Source organism: Mobula hypostoma, chromosome 8, assembly GCF_963921235.1.
Source record: "Mobula hypostoma chromosome 8, sMobHyp1.1, whole genome shotgun sequence".
Taxonomy (NCBI): domain Eukaryota; kingdom Metazoa; phylum Chordata; class Chondrichthyes; order Myliobatiformes; family Myliobatidae; genus Mobula; species Mobula hypostoma.
Genome location: NC_086104.1, coordinates 101,637,472 through 101,655,610, shown reverse-complemented (window position 1 = coordinate 101,655,610; position 18,139 = coordinate 101,637,472). Strand labels below are relative to the sequence as shown.

At 46.3% G+C, this 18,139-nt stretch overlaps 1 pseudogene; it reads right to left on the bottom strand.

Annotated features, from left to right (window-relative positions):
• Window positions 1-10,012: 10,012 nt before the first annotated feature.
• LOC134351168 (double-stranded RNA-specific adenosine deaminase-like) lies at window positions 10,013-17,883 on the bottom strand (annotated as a pseudogene).
• Between the last annotated feature and the right edge of the window lie 256 nt (window positions 17,884-18,139).

Sequence of the window (18,139 nt, the reverse complement as noted above, 5' to 3'; positions counted from 1 at the left end):
GCCAAACAAACTGTGCTGCCCTTGTGGCAGGTTGGAGATCCATCCACAAATTGCATGCCACATCTGCTACAATAATTAATGAAAAGCAAATTAAGGACAGCACTGGATGATGCCACAATAATGTTCAAGAATGACATTGGAAAACTCAAACATATCAAGGTTAGGATAGTGTTAAATACAAACGCCACACCAAAGCTTTACAAAGCCCATTCGGTTCCTTATATCATTTGTGATAAAGAAGCCGGCGAGCTCGATTGCATAGAGGATGAAGAAATTCTTTCCTTTCCCATGGGCAACACCAGTGGTCCCAGTAGCCAAGGATGGGTCTGTCAGGATCTGTGGTGATCTTAAGGTCACCATAAACCCAGCACTGAAAGTAGATTAATACGCTCTGCCCAGGATAGAGGATATCCTTGTAAATCTTTCTGGAGCAAAACCCTTCAGCAAAGTGGACCTAGCTGAGGCCTACTTACAGATGGAGATGGAAGAGTCCAAAGTGCTTCTCACCCGTAGCACTTACACTATAATAGGCTTACTTTTGGAGAAAGCATTGGTTCGAAGCTTTGTCTGGTGGCCTGGGATAAAACAGCAGGTTGAGCAGCGTGCCATTCCCTGTTCAAGATGCCGACATGTCCAAAAGATACCAAGAGCAGTGCCTCTCCCTTCCTGGGAATGGTCCGCACTGCCCTGGCAGAGGATTCCTGTGGATTTCACCAGGTCATCCTTGAGCACAAATTTCATGACAGTATTGAATGCAGCTATGAAGTGGCCAGAGGTGTTCCCAACTACAGCCACGTTGCGCTGAGAAGACTTTTCTCAAGTACTGCTGTTCCAGAACACTCGGTAACAATGGACCACAGATTGTTGCAGAACAGCTTCAGTCATTCCTGAAAATGAACAGATTAAGACATATTACTTCTGCAATGTATCTCCCAGCTACAAATGGCTTGGTGGAAAGTCTTCTCCAGAGTCTAAAGAACACACTGTGAGCAAACAAACGAAAATCTGCAGATGCTGGAAATCCAAGCAACACTCACAAAATGCTGGAGGAACTCAGCAGGCCAGGCAGCATCTATGGAAAAGAGTACAGTCGACGTTTCAGGCCGAGACACTACGATAGGACTGGAGAAAAAAAATGTGAAATAGATTTAAATGGTGGGGGGAGGAGAGAGAGAAAAACACAAGGTGATGGGTGAAACCTGAAGGGGGAGGGATACAGTAAAGAGCCGGGAAGTTGATTGGCGAAGGAGGTACAGGGCTGAATGAGGGGAAGTCTGATAGAAGAGGACAGAAGGCCATGGAAGAAAGAAAAGGGGGGAGGAGCACCAAAGGGAGGTGATGGGCAGGCAAAGGGATAAGGTGAGAGAGGGAAAGGAGGATGGGGAATGGTGAAGGTGTGGGGGGGTCATTACTGGAAGCTCAAGAAGTCAATGTTCATGCCATCAGGTTGGAGGCTACCCAGACTGAATATAAGGTGTTGTTCCTCCAATCTAAGTGTGGCCTCATCAAGACAGTGGAGGAGTGGGAATGGGAAGTGGAATTAAAATGGCCAGCCACGAGGAAATGGAGATCCCACTTTTCTGGTGGATGGAGCATAGGTGCTCATCAAAGCGGTCTCCCAGTCTACATCAAGCCTTACTGATATACAAGAGACCACACTGGGAGCACCAGACACAGGATATGACCCCAACAGACTCACAGGTGAAGTGTTGCCTCACCTGGAAGGACTGTTTGGGGCCCTGAATGGTAGTGTGGGAGGAGGTGTAGGGGCAGGTGTAGCACTTGTTCCACTTGCTAGGAGGACTGGGGAGGGACGAATCGACAAGGGAATTGCATAGGGAGCGATCCCTGCGGAAAGTGGGGGGGGTGAAGATGTGCTTGGTGGTGGGATCTGATTGGAGGTGGCGGGAGTTTCGGAGAATCATGCGCTGGACATGGAGGCTGTTGAGGTGGTAGGTGAGGACAAGAGGAACCCTATCCCTGGTGGGGTGACAGGAGGATGGGGTGAGAGCAGACGCGCGCGAAATGGAAGAGATGCGGTTGAGGGCAACGTTGATGGTGGAGGAAGGAAGCCCCTTTCTTTGAAGAAGGAGGACAGCTTCTTCATTCTGGAATGAAATGCCTCATCCTGAGAGCAAATGTAGCGAAGATGGAGGAATTGAGAGAAGGAGATGGTGTTTTTACAAGTAACGGGGTGGGACGAGGTATAGTCCAGGTAGCTGTGAGAGTCATCGGGTTTGTAACAGACATCAGAGATCAAGCAACCAATGTCAGTTGAACACACTACACTAACGCTGGATCAAAAGCTCGCCAATCGGCAGAAGAAGACAAACTGTGCAAATACAAAATAAATTTAATCTATCTTTATCTCTCTCTCTTTTCTCTCTTTCTCACTTTCTTCTCTCTCTCTCTCTCTCTCTCTCTCTCCTTCTCTCTTGCTCTTTCTTTTCCTGTGATGGACTGGACTGTATCCATTACTTTTTACAGCCATTTCCTGGTCGTGACTGATTATCCAAACCAAATCACTTATTCCTTCTTTCTCGCCATATCATTTAATCCCAACAGACCTTTAAAAGACAAACAATCTCCTTCTTGAATATATTCAGTGATTTGGCATCAGCTGGATTTCTGTGATGGAGAATTCCACATGTCCTCAGTATTTCACAGCTCACCCCTTATCCTTCAACCATGACCCCTGACCCTTAAAACACCCTCTCTCTCAATCCTTAAACATATACGAGGGGTGATTGATAAGTTTGTGGCCTAAGGTAGAAGGAGTCAATTTTAGAAAACCTAGCACATTTATTTTTCAACATAGTCCTTTCCTACATTTACACACTTAGTCCAGCGGTCGTGGAGCATACGGATCCCTTCTTTGTAGAAGTCGGTGTCTTGGACCTCCAGAAATGGTCCACAGCAGGGATGATTGATAACCTCGTGGCCTAAGGTAGAAGGAGATGAGTTATACAGGTGTCGTTACATGCACATGCACTAAACTCTTTGAGTGATTATGCAGAAAGTTTGAAGTTAGTAACTCATCTCCTTCTACCTTAGGCCACGTGAAGATTTCCTCGATACTGGGCAGGCTACATACATCAAAGTTGCTGGTGAACGCAGCAGGCCAGGCAGCATCTATAGGAAGAGGCGCAGTCGACATTTCAGGCCGAGACCCTTCGTCAGGACTATTGCTCATAATGGAGCTGACTGAGTTGACAACTTCCATGCACAAACATGAATTCTTGATGCCTGAGTCCACCTTGTCATGGCCCCTGCACGTCAGTTGTGTACACTTTATGCACAGAACTCCGTATTCTGTTTCCAAATTCGCTACCTCACTGTGCGTACGTAAGGGATGAGCTGTCTGGATGCCTGCAAACACCAAAACAGATTCATTTTGTGTGCCATATGCAGCACACTTACACCTATGAGGGATTTGCTATTGTATGTTGGTGCCTCACGCAACAAAAAACAGCATTTGGCAATTAGGGAGAACAAAAACTAATATAAAAATGAAGTTGGACAAAGTTGCATAAACATAAAAATACCAGCACATATAAAAAGCAGCTGAAAAGTCTACAGTGCAGTGACTGAGGTAATACAGTAGATAGAGTGGGGTGGGGAGAGTTGGTTGAGCAGGGTGCCTGGGTAACGAAGCTTTTAAGAAGGCATGAAGTTTTTTTTAATAGCCCTTACCTGTTAAGAGGGCTGGAGCTTAGGATGATGGTGCCTAACGGTGCCTCGTTTGCTTGCATCGTCTGAAACAACTCTACTTCTACCTTTTCACCTTTTCAGTGTTCTCTTGAACACCCTGACCTGGAGTTACATTCGGAAATGGGACCTGCTCCAAAGGCCCCGCGACCGGTCACTTTTCGATATGCCAAGTACGTGGCCTGGAAGACTAGCGCGCCTTCAGGGGGTCGGATTCTTGTGGCTCTGGAGGGAGGCGGATTTGAGGCCGGTGCCACCACCTGATGTGTGGTGCAGTACACAGAAGGTCGAAAGCAGTGAGCTGGCTGCTGACTGTGTGCCCAGAGACCTGAGTTCAGGATGTATATTCTATACATTTCTCTGACATTAAATGCACCTATTGAAATTGACCGTTTTACAGAAGGGAACTTTTGGAAAAGGCAGTTTGCTAAAAACAGCTTTTCACTGTACCTCAGATACACATAACAAAGGTTCAAAGGTTTCAAAAGGTACAATTTAATGTCAGAGAAATGTATACAATATACATCCTGAAATGCTTTTTCTTCGCAACCATCCACAAAAACAGAGGAGTGCTCCAAAGAATGAACAACAGTTAAGTGTTAGAACCCCAAAGTCCCCCCCAGTTCCCCTCCCTCCCGCGCATAAGCAGCAGCAAGCAACAATCACTCCTCCCCCCACTGGCAAAAACAGCATCGGCACCCACCATCTAGCACTCAAGCGTGAGCAAAGCAACAGCAAAGACACAGACTTGCTACCCCAAAGGCTTGCGTTTCACCCGGTTTTTGACATACCACAGGTTCTCTCTCTCCCTAATAAGGGAGGAAAAGGTGTCTCCATTTTCCCAGCGAGCAGGGAGACATAACAGACACTGCTCTGGTTTACGATGTTAAAAGTCCGTTATGTTGTTTTTCTCGTACTCTGTGCCTGAAAATCACAAAGATCCCGGGTCTCCAGGCACACAGTCGCAGATAACCCGACTCCACCGACGACACGCAGGTCTCCTGTCGTGACACCGACCCTCGATCTGCCTGTATCCAGAGCTCCGAGATCCTAGGCTTCCGAATCCGAGCCGGACTCTTAGGCTGTGCCTTTGGCGTGCCAAACAACAACGGCCAATTGTGGAAACCCGAAAGTGGATCCCTTTCTCACGAAGAATCGTAGTCAGCATGTAACTCCAGGTCAGGGTCTTCAAAAAACCCCTGAAAGGGAAAAACTGTGGTATTAAAGATGGAAATAGAGCTGTTTCCATAAATACAGGCAAAGGAGTCGTTAGGTGCCATTAACCCTCCTAAGCTCTGCCTTCATAACAATAATAATATAACAATTCCAGTCCATGCCTACTTCTAATTCTTAAAACCTTATGGCGTGAGAAGTTGAGAAGTTCGAGTCAATGACCACAGAACATAGAATAGGTATTTTTGGAAAAGTCTGGGTGATGAACCGTAGACATTTCGTAGATGTTATACTCTACGGCCATAGTTTGATAATGGTGTAGGGATGTTTGGGTGTTGCATGAAGTGCAAACAAGACCCTAGATCAGGGTTTCTGAACAGGGATTGCACAGAACCCTAGGTTTCCGCAAGAGATTGTGATTTTAAAAAATAAAAATTTTTTTGAACTTCAAGCAATGCGCAATGTTAGCATCCACAGTGGTGGACAGTGACTGAGCAGCCCCACTAGCAACCTCATTCAAGGTCTCTCAGTTCAGTATGGCAGTGCACAGTAAGACTGTGCTTATTTGCTTAAGCCCGTTCTCTGTTTTTGACATGAGGTAGGGGAGGCTGTTGACAATTGGTGAGTGCTGTATTGCACCGAGGGCAGTTCTGTAGACTGATAATTGGTCAGTGCTATATTGCACGGAGAGGAGGACAGTAGGCTGATGAGGAGTGGGAAGTGTGTTTTCCAAACATTGAATGAATTTGCCCAACTTGGGCTGTGACATCAGCCTCTGCCTCCCGAATTACCTGCCCCAACCTCCCCTTACGCACCACCAACTGGCTTAAGAGAGCAAAAAAATCCTGCTGGTGTGGTAGAAAATCAGAGGGAAGTTTTCATTCTAAAGAAGGAATTTTCACACGCTGCGACTCAGATGCTGGCCTGCTGCTTTGTTGTTGTTGTAAACATTGCAAAAGGTGGATTGTGTAGGTTGGAAGTGAATTGTATTGTGAAGTTTTTGTGTTTTAGCTGTTTTGTTGTTCAGTTACTTACTATGCTGTTTGTTTTTCTATTTTATTAACCCCTGTGTACGGACAATGAGCAGTACCGGAAACTGAAAAGGTTTCGCTCTCACACAGTACAATAAGTTGACGTATTGATGACGTATCACATGATGCTGAAGAGGTTTTGCATGATAAACTGAAAAACAGCTTCTCTATCCGCGTTGAACAGTCAGTAGATTTCACCAACAAGTGTCATGTTGTAGCATTTGTAAAATTTGTAAGTGATGGTGAAATTCAAGAAAACTTTTTCTGTTGCAAAGAGCTGCCCAAAACAAGCAAAGGCCAAGATATATTTAATGTTTTGTCTTCCTATCTGGGAACAAAAGGTCTGTCTTGGAGGAATTGTAATTGTGTTGGCATCGGTACTGTCAATGGTCGGCTCTTTGAGAGGTTTCGTTTCTCTTTAAAAAAACGAGTATCCTGATGCTGTCACGGCGCTTCGAGACGTGCCGATGTCAAAAACCTTTGGAGATGAAGCAAGAAAAGTTCTGGATGATGCTACAAAAATGGTTAAGTTTATTAAACAAAGACCAGTTAGTTCACTTGAGAATGTTTAAAAACCTGGACAAAGAGGTACCAATCTCCTGCTACGTACGGAAATCCGGTGGCTTAGCAGAGGAAGAGTTCTCAACAGGGCGTTTGAGCTGAAAGGTGAAATGTAGAAGCACTTTCAAGGCCAGATTTTGCTGAGTGCTTTGAAGATGAAGAATGGCTGCAGAAACTAGCCTACTGAGCAGACATTGAACATATGAACCAGTTGAACAAGTCTGCAAGGACCTGGAGAAAATGTTTTGACTTCAAGTGACAAGATTTTTGGATTTAAAAGGAAACTGAATCTTTGGGAAAATCATGCTGCAAAAGGAAATCCTGAAATGTTTCCACTGCTGCTTGGGCTTGAGGGTGAGGAAGGATATTAGAAAGTCTCGAGTCTTATTGAAATCAGAAACTTATTATGCCTAATGAGTTTTTAAAATTTATGAAAGGGAAAGAAAGAGATTAATTTCAAGAAAGGAAGCTAAGCTCAACTATTTGATTTTTTCAAGAAAGTTTGGCTAAATTTCATCCTCTACTCAAAAGAGCACTGACAATTATTTTTGGACTATTATAACTACAACTTACTGATCATGCTAATACAGCATGAGCTGTAGATAGAGTAATTTTTGTGCAGGGCTCCCTGAGACCTGAAAATAATTTCAAAGGTTACTCCTGGCCAAGAACGTTGAGAAAGGCCGCCCTAGATTAAAAAACGTAGGAGCACAGTTACACAATTTGGCCCATCAAGTCTGCTCTACTGCTCAATCAACAGCGTTCTGATGCCCTTACTACACTTACTAATCAAGAACCCAGCAACCTCCTCATGAAATATACCCAATGGCTTGGCCTCCACAGCTTCCACAGATTTACCACCTTCTGGCTTTAAAAATTCCTCCTTATCCCTGCTCCAAAGGGACATCTTATGCAGCTGTGCCCCCAGTACTAGACTTTCCCATTGTAGGGGACATCCTCTATCTACGCTTTTCAGTATTCAAAAGGCTTCAGTGGTTTTCCTCCCATGCTCTTCTAAACTGTAGTGAGTACAGGCCCAGAGCTACCAAACACGCTGCATAGGTTAACCCTTTCATTCCCGGGATCATAATAATGGGCTCACAATCCCTAAATATTTCATACTGTAGGAGCTACTACCATTCAGACAAGTGGAGGGTATTCCATACCATTCCTGGTTTGCACCCTCTCCAAGTCTGCATCCTTCCTCTCATGAGGCAACCAGAATTAAATGTGATACTCCAGGTGCAACCGAACCAGTTGTAGCTTATAAAACTGCGATGCAGCTTCCCAACACAAGAGATTCTGCAGATGCTGCAGATCCAGAGCAGCACACAGAATGCTGGAGGAACTCCGCAGGTCAGGCGACATCTATGGAGAGGAATAAACAGTTAATGTTTTGAGCCAAGATTCTTCATAGGGACTGCCTGACTCTTGAATTCATTTTCTCTACTAATAAAGGCAAGAATGGCATTTGCCTTCTTTGCTCGCTCGCATTAGGTCGCATCTGGAAATTCCAGTTGGTGGACAAATTCCTTCCACGGCGCTCTGACATATTGGGAGATCATGTACTTGGCAAATTACAGCAGTGGTTTGCCTTTGCCGACTGCCGGGTGAGTTTAAAGAGATCACCACCTCAATGGTTCATTAACCAGTAGAAATTAAACTTCTACGAACAAATCACTGATGCTTTAATTAGCTCTGGACCAAAATTCTGACCCTCTTGTGGTGCTCCAGCTCCCTTGTTGTGGTCTGAAGTGGCTGAAGGGAAGCTAACATGGACTCGGTGAAAGCAGATATCCCACCTCTCCTGGAAGTTCCGGGAGTCTCCCGTATATGAATAGTGGCTCCCTGATGCCTGCAAATTATATACAATATCACGGAAATCAATTTTTTTGAGAGTGAGCGAGCAAGAGAAAGCAAGAGAGAGTGCGAGAGAGTGCGCGAGTGAGAGAATGCGCGAGCGAGAAAGCACGCAAGAGCGCAAGAAAGAAAGCAAGCGAGAGAGCGCGCGAGCGACCACGAGAGAGAGCGAGAGCAAGCACCATGGCAGGGTGTTCCAAAAAAAATATAAAACGTATGTCACCCCAGACTACACTAAAGTGTACCCCTGCCTAATAGGGGTCAAAAATAATGACAGTGTTGCTCGCTGCACTGTTTGCAACAGTGACTTTTCTATTGCCCATGGTGGGTTAAGACTGTCAAAGACATGTTGAGGTGAGTTTAACAGGTGTCATTCGTTCATTAGCATAGCTAACGTTATTTAAACTAGCTGGCTGGCTGCTAAGGAGCTATTGTATTGCAGACATCCCACCTCTCCCGGAAGTCTCCCCCAAATTGATGGTGCTACCCGCCTGAAATGAGTTTTTGCAGGGTGGAATGTCTGTGAAAGGCTGCTGATAAGGAAGGCCTCCTGGGCCAGAGAGGTGCAGCGCAAGTCCAAAACGCTGGGAGCGACTCTGTGACCAGAAGCAGGGAGGAGGGATTCAAAGTAGGCGTAAAGTGGAGTCCGACACCTCGGACTCGGGAAGCGTCAGCTGAGGAAGTCCAGGCTCAGGAGGTACAAGCAGGAAGTGGTGATTTCCACACTTGGTCTGACCAGTGCCATTAATTTACACTGATTAGCCTCCACAGTGGTGGGGTAGTCTTCGGGGAGGGCTTGGCACGTTGACTCCCAGGAACTGAACTCTACCAACCTCCATCTCCCAGCAGGAGAGAAACAGGAAAGTAAATGCCTCTAATTGCCCAAGACTCAATTATAAACAAGAATATGATTGAGTAATACAAAATTATGAGGGGTGTAGACAGGGCAAATGCAAGCAGGCTTTTTCCAGAGATTTTGTGAGACTTGAACTAGAGGTCATGGCTTAAGGGTGAAAGGTGAAATGTTTAAGGGCAACATGAGGAGGAACATTTCTTCACTCAGAGGGTGATAAGGGTATAGAACGAGCTGCTGGTGGATGTGGGTTCGGTTTGATTTCAGCATTTAAGAAAAATTTGGATATGTACAGTACATGGATGGGAGGGCTATGGTCTAGAGGGCTGTGGTCCGGGAGCAGGCCAATGGGACTAGGCAGATTAATAGTTCAGCATGGACTAGATGGGCTGAAGGACCTGTTTTCATGCTGTAGTGTTCTATGACTCTATTAACACTCTGGATATTTAAACAGTTACTCCTTTTTCTCAACTCAGAATTAACCCTGCGCTAACAGAGAGAGAGTACACCATCGTGCTGAAGCAGGAATCCCCTCCACCTTCCAAGGACCTACCTGCTCGGCAGAGCTGTCAACCCGAGCTAAGGACTGCCTGTGAAAAAGGCACCCACCCCACCCCACTCTTAACCCAAGTAACTCTCTTTAAATTGTCTATATCATTTGATTTAAACTTCATTCCATTATAAACATTTTACAGATTTATAAAGGAACTTCTGGAATCATATGCGCTGCTCTTTAATAGTTGTGTGTGTGTGTTTGTTTAAACTCTCTACAGCCTCTGTACAGAATTGTTCCCCGATCCACCCCAATGCAGCCCTGAAGGATCAGCTACAGCTCACTCTTCATGAAACTTTTCTCCTCCGAAGGCTTCTGGATCCAGCTTCCATAGTTCATCTGCTCCAGGACTTTGAAGAACAGGGTCCGGGCGTTCTGGAAGTCTGCGGCCGCCTCCTTGGCGTCCGAGTAGGAGGCCAATCCCAGCAGGTCCTGGCGCCCGGTCTTGGCACAGCTGGCGGAACAGGTCATGCAGTTTGCTTTTGGACACGCGGGAGATGTCCAGCCGGCGTCCATCCACTTTCCCTTTGGTTCCAGCCAGGACCTCCACCTCAGACCCATCCGCCAGGGACCAGTTCACGCTGGACTCCTTTGTTTTCCCAGTCTGCCGCGTCGACTCGTACACGCTGACCCGGCCGATCTGCGGGTGATTCAGTGTGTACGGATAAGGTAGAGATGTTCAAAACTCATCACCATCCCTGGACATGCGTCTGCAGACTGCGCGCGCCAGGCGCCCGTGGTAGCCCAGGGTAATGGAACTAAGATAGACGGGGGTGGGTGAAATGTGCCAGCAGCGCCCCTGAAGGCCCAGCACGTTGCCGCGCAGGATCTTGTCACTACAGGACATGGTGCGGAGCCTCTCGCCGTGCTGAATCCCATCCCACGTCTGCACAATGTCACTTGACTCCTTCATTGTTCTCCACCTTGGTACGCAGTTTGCCCTGATTCATGTTCTCGAACAGCGGGTGATGCGAATTGTCTCCTCCTTTCGTTGGCGGCTCGCTACACGACTCGTCAAACAGGGCACTGTCTCCACACGAGATGGTGCTGATGTAGAGATGAAATGTTACTCCTGGTTTAATCTTTAACCTGTTGTCCTGTGCTGGCACAGAAAGGCTGTCACCTTGGGATCTGGGGTTGTATTTCAACAGTTCGCTGCACAGAAATCCGATGAAGCAGCTCCGTGAGATAATCTCAGCACGATCGTCTCTCCTCTGAGGCTCAGACCTTCCCCCTTAACGCATCGGTTACCTGTGCCCAGGCTGACCGTGGTTCCCAGGTCCTCATCGCCCTTCTTCATTATGATGGCGGCTAGGACCTCGTGGCCCAGCGGGCTGGGTTGGATGCTTGGCAGTCAGATTGTTGAAACACTGGAGGCTGAGCATGGCAATTTGGTCATGCACCGTCCCTCCCGACACGGGCAGCTCAGAGCTGAATTCTCCAGTCCGCACTGCCTTCTCACCTTCGCCAATGAGGACCTAGAGCACGGCGTCTGCCACCTCCTGTTTCGCCAGCTTCTTGCTTGAACTCATCGAAGGCAGCCAGCAGCCCCTGACCTTCGCCTAGTAGGTAAACCTTGGGTCATACGGTGGGCCTAACTGTTCAATCATCTTGAGCTCTGCTGCATGCGTATTCCAAAAGGCTGCTAATAGGGGTTCTTATTCAGGGAGGTGATCAGTTCGCCCAGGCCTCCCGACTGGGCAGCGTCGGAGTCCATTGATGGAACAGAGCTTTGTGCAACAGAATTCTCTGTGTCCATGTCTGAGGGCCTTGTAGAAAACTGAGGAGAATTCCCAAGGCAGAGGAGGACAGCCGTCTTTGCTGCAGACAGCTTGGCCAGGTTTTTGCTGTTCGCTGTGGCGGCGGGAAGGGTCTCACTGCCCGATTTAACCTTGATGGTGAATCTGGGGTCATGTGGAGGACCACTTTGTGAAACAAGCTGGAATTGGCAGGCATTGCCTGACTTCGGAGCGTACTCCATCAACATGCAGATGGGGTTCTTCCCGGCAGCCAGCATCGGTTGGGAAGCAGCACGCGGTTTCATTCAGAGCAGTTGGGCACTCCAGTGCCGCTTTAGATTCCTGTTGTGGAGAAGGAGGAGGAATTCTTCACTAAGCACGCACAAAGCCGTTCTGTCAGGGAGAGCACCGGGTGCTGGCCGCCACTGGGCTTGCCCCGCCAGCACACCTTGCGGGAGGCCAACCACCTCGCCGGCCGCGCTCGCCCGGTTCATGATGCTCAGCCCATCAGGAATACCTGCAACCTCTTCTTGTGTAACACCACTCTCACACTTGATTTGCACCGGAACGGTGCCCACGGGTCCGGTTACAGTCGTGCCCAATTCTTGCACCTGCTTCTTCCGCAGCAGATCCTCCCTCTTCCGATCCGAGAGCATCCAAGTGGGCGGGAGGGCCACCTCCTTGTCGAGGTCACCTTGATTTTCCAGCATGTGGAGGGTGGAGTTGACCTGTCGGGCTGACCTCAGCCTGAATCTCCAGGACTGTTGCCTTGCCCTTCTCCAAGAGGAAATGGAAGATTTTGTCCCTGTTGTTCTCGCTGTCCTCCATGCTGGACTTCTCAGTCACACTGTCCTCGGAGCTGTCTTCGTCGCTGGATGTCGGCTTCTCTTCCTCAACCAGGAGTGTTATGGCACAGCCCTCAGGAGCTGACTGCCGACTTTCATCCCTCACAGCGGCCTCCGCAGCCTCAGCAAGGCACCACAGTGGGGGTGAAGCTCCCTCCTTCCTCACACTTTTTCCCTCCAACAACTTGTACAGGTTGTGGTTGACAATTTTTTTCTGAGTTTCAAGTTGCTTGGCTATTTTACGCGCTGGTGTGCTTTCCCCCCGGTTTAAGCTTTCCCAGAACACAGATTATCTCTTGCTGAATACCTCCACCACGGGAGATATTACAGAATTTTGTAAACAGTTGATTCAGATTATCAACTGGACTTGAACTCTTGGTCCCCTTCTGGGCCGGGGCAGCAGCCGGGTGGGGATAAGCGACAGGCTGCAAGCAGACAGTGGCGTGGCCTACGTGTTTGAGTCTTGGCGGAGAACAGTGAGCGGCTGGACGAAGTCTCGCTGCTTCTGTTGCTAGTATACCGGGTACCTGTACGGTTGCTGGGACACAAAAGTAGTTGCTCGCACAGCCTACCCAGTGAGTAGGGAGGACGGACAGTCCGGCTTTTGAACACTCTGTCCTCCATCTGGCGCCACCTCGAGCCGGATGTTAATTTGTCCTCCTTTTTGGGTCTGACTAAAAAATTTATATAAGTGACCTCAGCTATACTTAAAACAGTGGTAACTGAAAGCTATAACAACCATTAACATATTTTTATTCTATGTAGTTGCCGTTGTCAACACTGCTGATGAGCCGCAGCGTACGAGTCACGTGATGTCAACACGTCTGAGGGGTCAGTCTGCCCAAGGCTGCAGTGGAGAGTGGTTGACTTTTTTGTTCTTGTTTCAAGCCCCTAAAGAAATGCCGAAAAGAAAGACTATATTTAACCATGAATGGGCCAAAGAAATTAAATTTATTGCTAAAAGCAGAAAAGATAACTTTCGTGTTTTTTGTACACTATGCCGCTGTGATGTGGAGATTGGCAGTAAGGGGAAAAGTGTAGTTGAATGACATGCTACCACAGATAAACATAAAGTTAACGCTCGTACTGCTGGTACGTCATCACTGTTATCATTTTTCTCCCCAGCTTGATCAACTCAGGATGACAAAGTCTTGGCTGTAGAACTGTGTGAAGTTTATCACGCTGTGAAGCATCATCAGTCATACAGAAGTGTTGATTGTGGAGTAAAAGTTGACAAAGAAATATACCTGTACACTGACTCATTGATAGTGAAAGGTGTAACGTGGTAAAACTAAAGCAAAAGCATTGTGAAAATATTCTAGCACTGTATTCTGTACAAAAGCATGTGGAGTATATCAAAGAACATGGCTTGACCTTTTTCAGTAGCAACTGATGCTTCAAACAAAGGTGCAACAAAGTGTTTCCTAATACTTCTGAGATACTTTCACCTTGAGAAGGGAGTGCAACATGTGTTACTTGACTTCTACAGCGATACAGTAACAATGAATCATCAGGGGGACATAACAAATCAGCTGCTGGTTAAACCAGAGACGTCAGGTCTGGATCTGAATAAAGTGTCTGCATACACTGCTCACAATGCAAGTGTAAACCATGGAAAACACAACAGTGTTTATCAAAAACTGAAAATGGCTTGTTATGAACTATAACGTTTTAGAAATAAACCAGCAGCAAGAGATTTCACACTGAGTCAGGTTTTGATGATAAAACCACTATCTTTATTAGTATCTACTTATAATATTGTAACTTAACCAAGATAAACAAATGTTAACAGTGTTATGTGTATATATGTGTGTAAATATAGCTCCCAAACTATATCGAGCTTGGGGGAATAAGGCTTAAAGTCTTGAGATGGTAAAGTCGGAAAGTTCAGTCATCCACGGAATAAATGATAGGAGAGAGATATTTGTAATCCAGGGTGAAATATAGAGAAAAGGTGGTTACGTCGAATTCCACAGGTAAACGAAAATATCGTTGTCGAAGATCTTGTCCGTCATATCGTTCCAAATCCACACACAAATTATCACCGAAAGTGACTTGTCACAGGGATATCGTCTTCAAGTGCTTACCACACCACATACCCAGGCAAGAGTTCACACATAAGTGGTCTCCACAGGATATCCCAAACAAAATCCACTCCTTTGGATTATACGAAGTGACAGACACACTCTTCATGCACTCTGTGTCAGTGTTTAACCCAATCTTTTGGGCATAAGAGAGTTCCAAACCCCAGCTGTGACAAGCTGAAGCTACTGGCTTCCTCTGTCTCTCTGTCTCTATCTCTGTCTGTCTCTGTCTGTCTGTCTGTCTGTCTGTCTGTCTCTCTCTCTCTCTCTCTCTCTCCCTCTCTCTCCCCCTCCCTCCCTCCCTCCCTCCTGCAACTGTCACTACTGAAAAAGTCTCTCTCCCTGTGGTTAAGCTCACAGTCAGTAGGTGTCAGTTTGTGACTGACATCATAGTCCCACCTCACTTAGGTGCTCTTAAAGTGACAGTCCACAGTAAACGAAACCCGGGGGTTCGTAACAGGCTCAAAAGAACATTATTTCTGCAAATTGTCTGGTTCATATTTTGTACAATGTAACAAGATTTGCTACAGGCAAACTGGAAAGTGATGTTGAAAATATTGTGCTCAAAGTGTACAGTAATGCAAATACTTGCTTTCCATAGAATCGAGGAAGTCAAGAACAATAGAATCCAGCTATACCAAAACCATGGCGAAAGTTGTATCACCAAATGGAGAAACAGCAGTGTTCGAGTTCCTAGCTGGTGTGCTGCAAGGAGACACTCTGGCACCCTACATCTTTATAATCGTCCTTGATTATGCTCTACGTCAAGCTACCAAAGATCATGACAAGCTTGGCTTTACCATAAAACCAGGACGAACCTGTGGTAAACCATATACATGTGTTGTAACTGGTTAACTGTCTGGACACGCCCCTCTGCTGACTGCCCCTGTGGCTCCTCCCACAGAGTCCTGTATAAAGGTGTTTCGCCTTGGCCCCTCCCTCTCAGTCCGGGGGCAGACACTCACCATGGAGGTCGTATTGTACAGCAAATAAAAGCCTTTCGGTATTTTACCAAACCTCAGTCTTTTGGAGTTATTGAAGGTGCTTCAGAACCAAAAGGGTCAGACCAGTTATGCTCACAGATCTCGATTTTGCAGATGACATAGTCCTGCTGTCTGACCAGATGGAGTAAGCACAGCAGCTACTGACAAAAGTGGAAATTGAGTGCAATAAAGTTGGACTTCACCTAAACGCTAAAAAGACAGAGTACATGGCATTTAACTGCGATGAAGGTACTCACAAGACCATAGAAAACGATACCATTAAGAAAGTCTTTGACTACAAGTACCTCGGGTCAAGAATGATGAGTTCAGAGAAGGACATAAAGGTACAGAAGGCGCTGGCGTAGAGGGCTATGAACAACATGAAGGAAATCTGGAAGTCGAACCTGACCAGAGGCTTAAAAAGAGAATCTTCATAGCAGTCATAGAGTCCATTCTCACGTACGGATGCGAGACGTGGACACTCACCAAGACTATGCGAAAGTCTCTAGATGGTTGCTATACACAAATGCTCCGGATGGCTCTTGACGTGAGTTGGCAACAGCATATGATGAACTTTGAGCTCTGTAACAACCTACCGATGCTCACCACTAAAATCAAGGTGAGAAGACTGCAACTAGCGGGGCACTGTCTACGCCACCCCGAGCTACCTGCCAGCCTAGTCATCATATGGGAGCCCAAGCATGGGAGGATGAACCCTGGGCGCCCGCCCAAGACTATGGTCAACACGCTCCTAGAAGACAGCGGCGTGGCTAATGTAGATGAACTGAACACACTGATGAGGGAGAGGGAGAAGTGGAGAGTCCGTCATCGTGCCCGACACTGGCCCCCTAGGCCTGAGTCCACGTAGTAGTAGTAGTACAACCATTTCAGCATCTCAGCTAAAAGAACAACACAGTTAATGGAATTCTGTGAACTCGTGGATGTTGACAACTGTAATCTGTTACGGCATATTGTGACGAGATGGCTCTCTCTTTTGCCAACTATTGACAGAATACTTAAGTATTGCGAAATCCTAAGAAGTTATTTTCAGAGACTAGCTGAGGAGGAGTGCCCCAAGGTACTGTGGAAGTGCTTTGGAGATGAAGGAAATGCCTGTGAATTGTCAGAGATCTATTTCTTCTTCCTCAGTCACACTCTTAAATTGTTCTCAGACACTACTGAAGCACTAGAAGCCAAGTCATTCAGCATAATTTCAGTGTTTAAGCTAATGGCTGAACTGAAAAGCAAACTTGAAAGAAGAGTAAAGGACTGTTTTTTCTGGCTTTGCAGTGAACACCAAGCTTAGCCAGCTTACCCCTGGTGTGTCTAAGAAATGTGAAGCAGACTTCATTGTTTTCTATGAAAGGGTCATAAAGTACTTAAGTGACAGGTATGACTTCTCTGAAAACAGCTTTCATAACAAAGTGTCAAAATTGAACCTAACAAGTGCCATACCTTTTGGAGAATTCTGTGATGCAGTGAAGGCCTGTAATCTTCAAGATATTGATATGGATGAATTATATGAAGAGTATGGGATTGTGGAGGCAATTATCAATACTCCTGAGGTGGTAGATAGCCACAGTGAAGAACGTTATCTCAAGCTGTTCAGTAAATCTGAGGTCTCTTTTACAAACCTGAAGAAGGTGAGTGTTTATATCTTCTCTTTTCCATGCAGCAATGCTCACACAGAACGAGTTTTTTCAATGATGACCTCAGCTTGGAGAAACCAGAGAAACCATCTGCAAGTGGACTCAGTCAAAGCAGAGCTCCAAATATGTAACAACTGCTCAGAAGAGTGCCCAGCCATGTACAAAAAACTCCTGGCCAACAGAGAACTCCTGGAGATAGCAAGTAAAGGGCAGAAATACAAAAAATAGACATCCATACCTGGCAGTCCAGGGTAGGCCTAAGTAGGCTACTTCCTTTAGTTTGTGAAGTAAGTTAATTTGGTTAGCATATCTGCTTCAGCAGGAGTAACAATGAATATTCATTTCTTTCAGTTCTTTATTTATACTGTATGTAATATGCAGAATGATGAATCATTGAATAGGAAAAAGGGCTCTGGCAGAAAATCACTGATTAATGATGAAATAGCTAGGTTTTTGCTGGATTTATATAGGCAAACAAAGTATCATGTCAGAATTTTTATTTAATAAATAAAGTGATCATCTGTTTGCATTTGTTGTTTTTGCAATACGGTTTAAATATTATAAAAAAAATAAATGTTTTTGAACCGCACTGTATATATATGGTAACCTACGACCACGTATGCAATGTCCTCCTTTTTGGAAATCTGGAAGTCGCCACCCTACCAGTGAGAAGCAGCATCTGCTGGTTTCGGAATTGATCAATTCCTGCTCCTTGACCAAAGGAACTAGGCGCCGGCTGAATGCAGCTGGACTGCTCGTGTGGGTGATTGTAACGGCTGTACTGGCGAGAGCTGTTTGCTTTACCTCTTCATGCTCTTCTGTCACCGCCACCACCTCTGCTCATGCTCATGCTCTTAATTAAGAGCCTTGTGGTGTGCCTTGGTCAGGTAGAACCAGAAAAGCCCAACTGACTGGATCCCTGGTATGTACCAGCTTAGGCCGCAGGCACCCATGTATTCCTCAGGCTCTGACCGATGCTCCGCAGTGCCAGGCGGCTCTTGCGTCTCTGATTCGCTCCCACGTTTTTTTCCCCTCCCCTCCCCCAACACCTCCCTCTTTCAACCCCCCTCCTCCCAAACACCAGATCCTTTACCCTAATA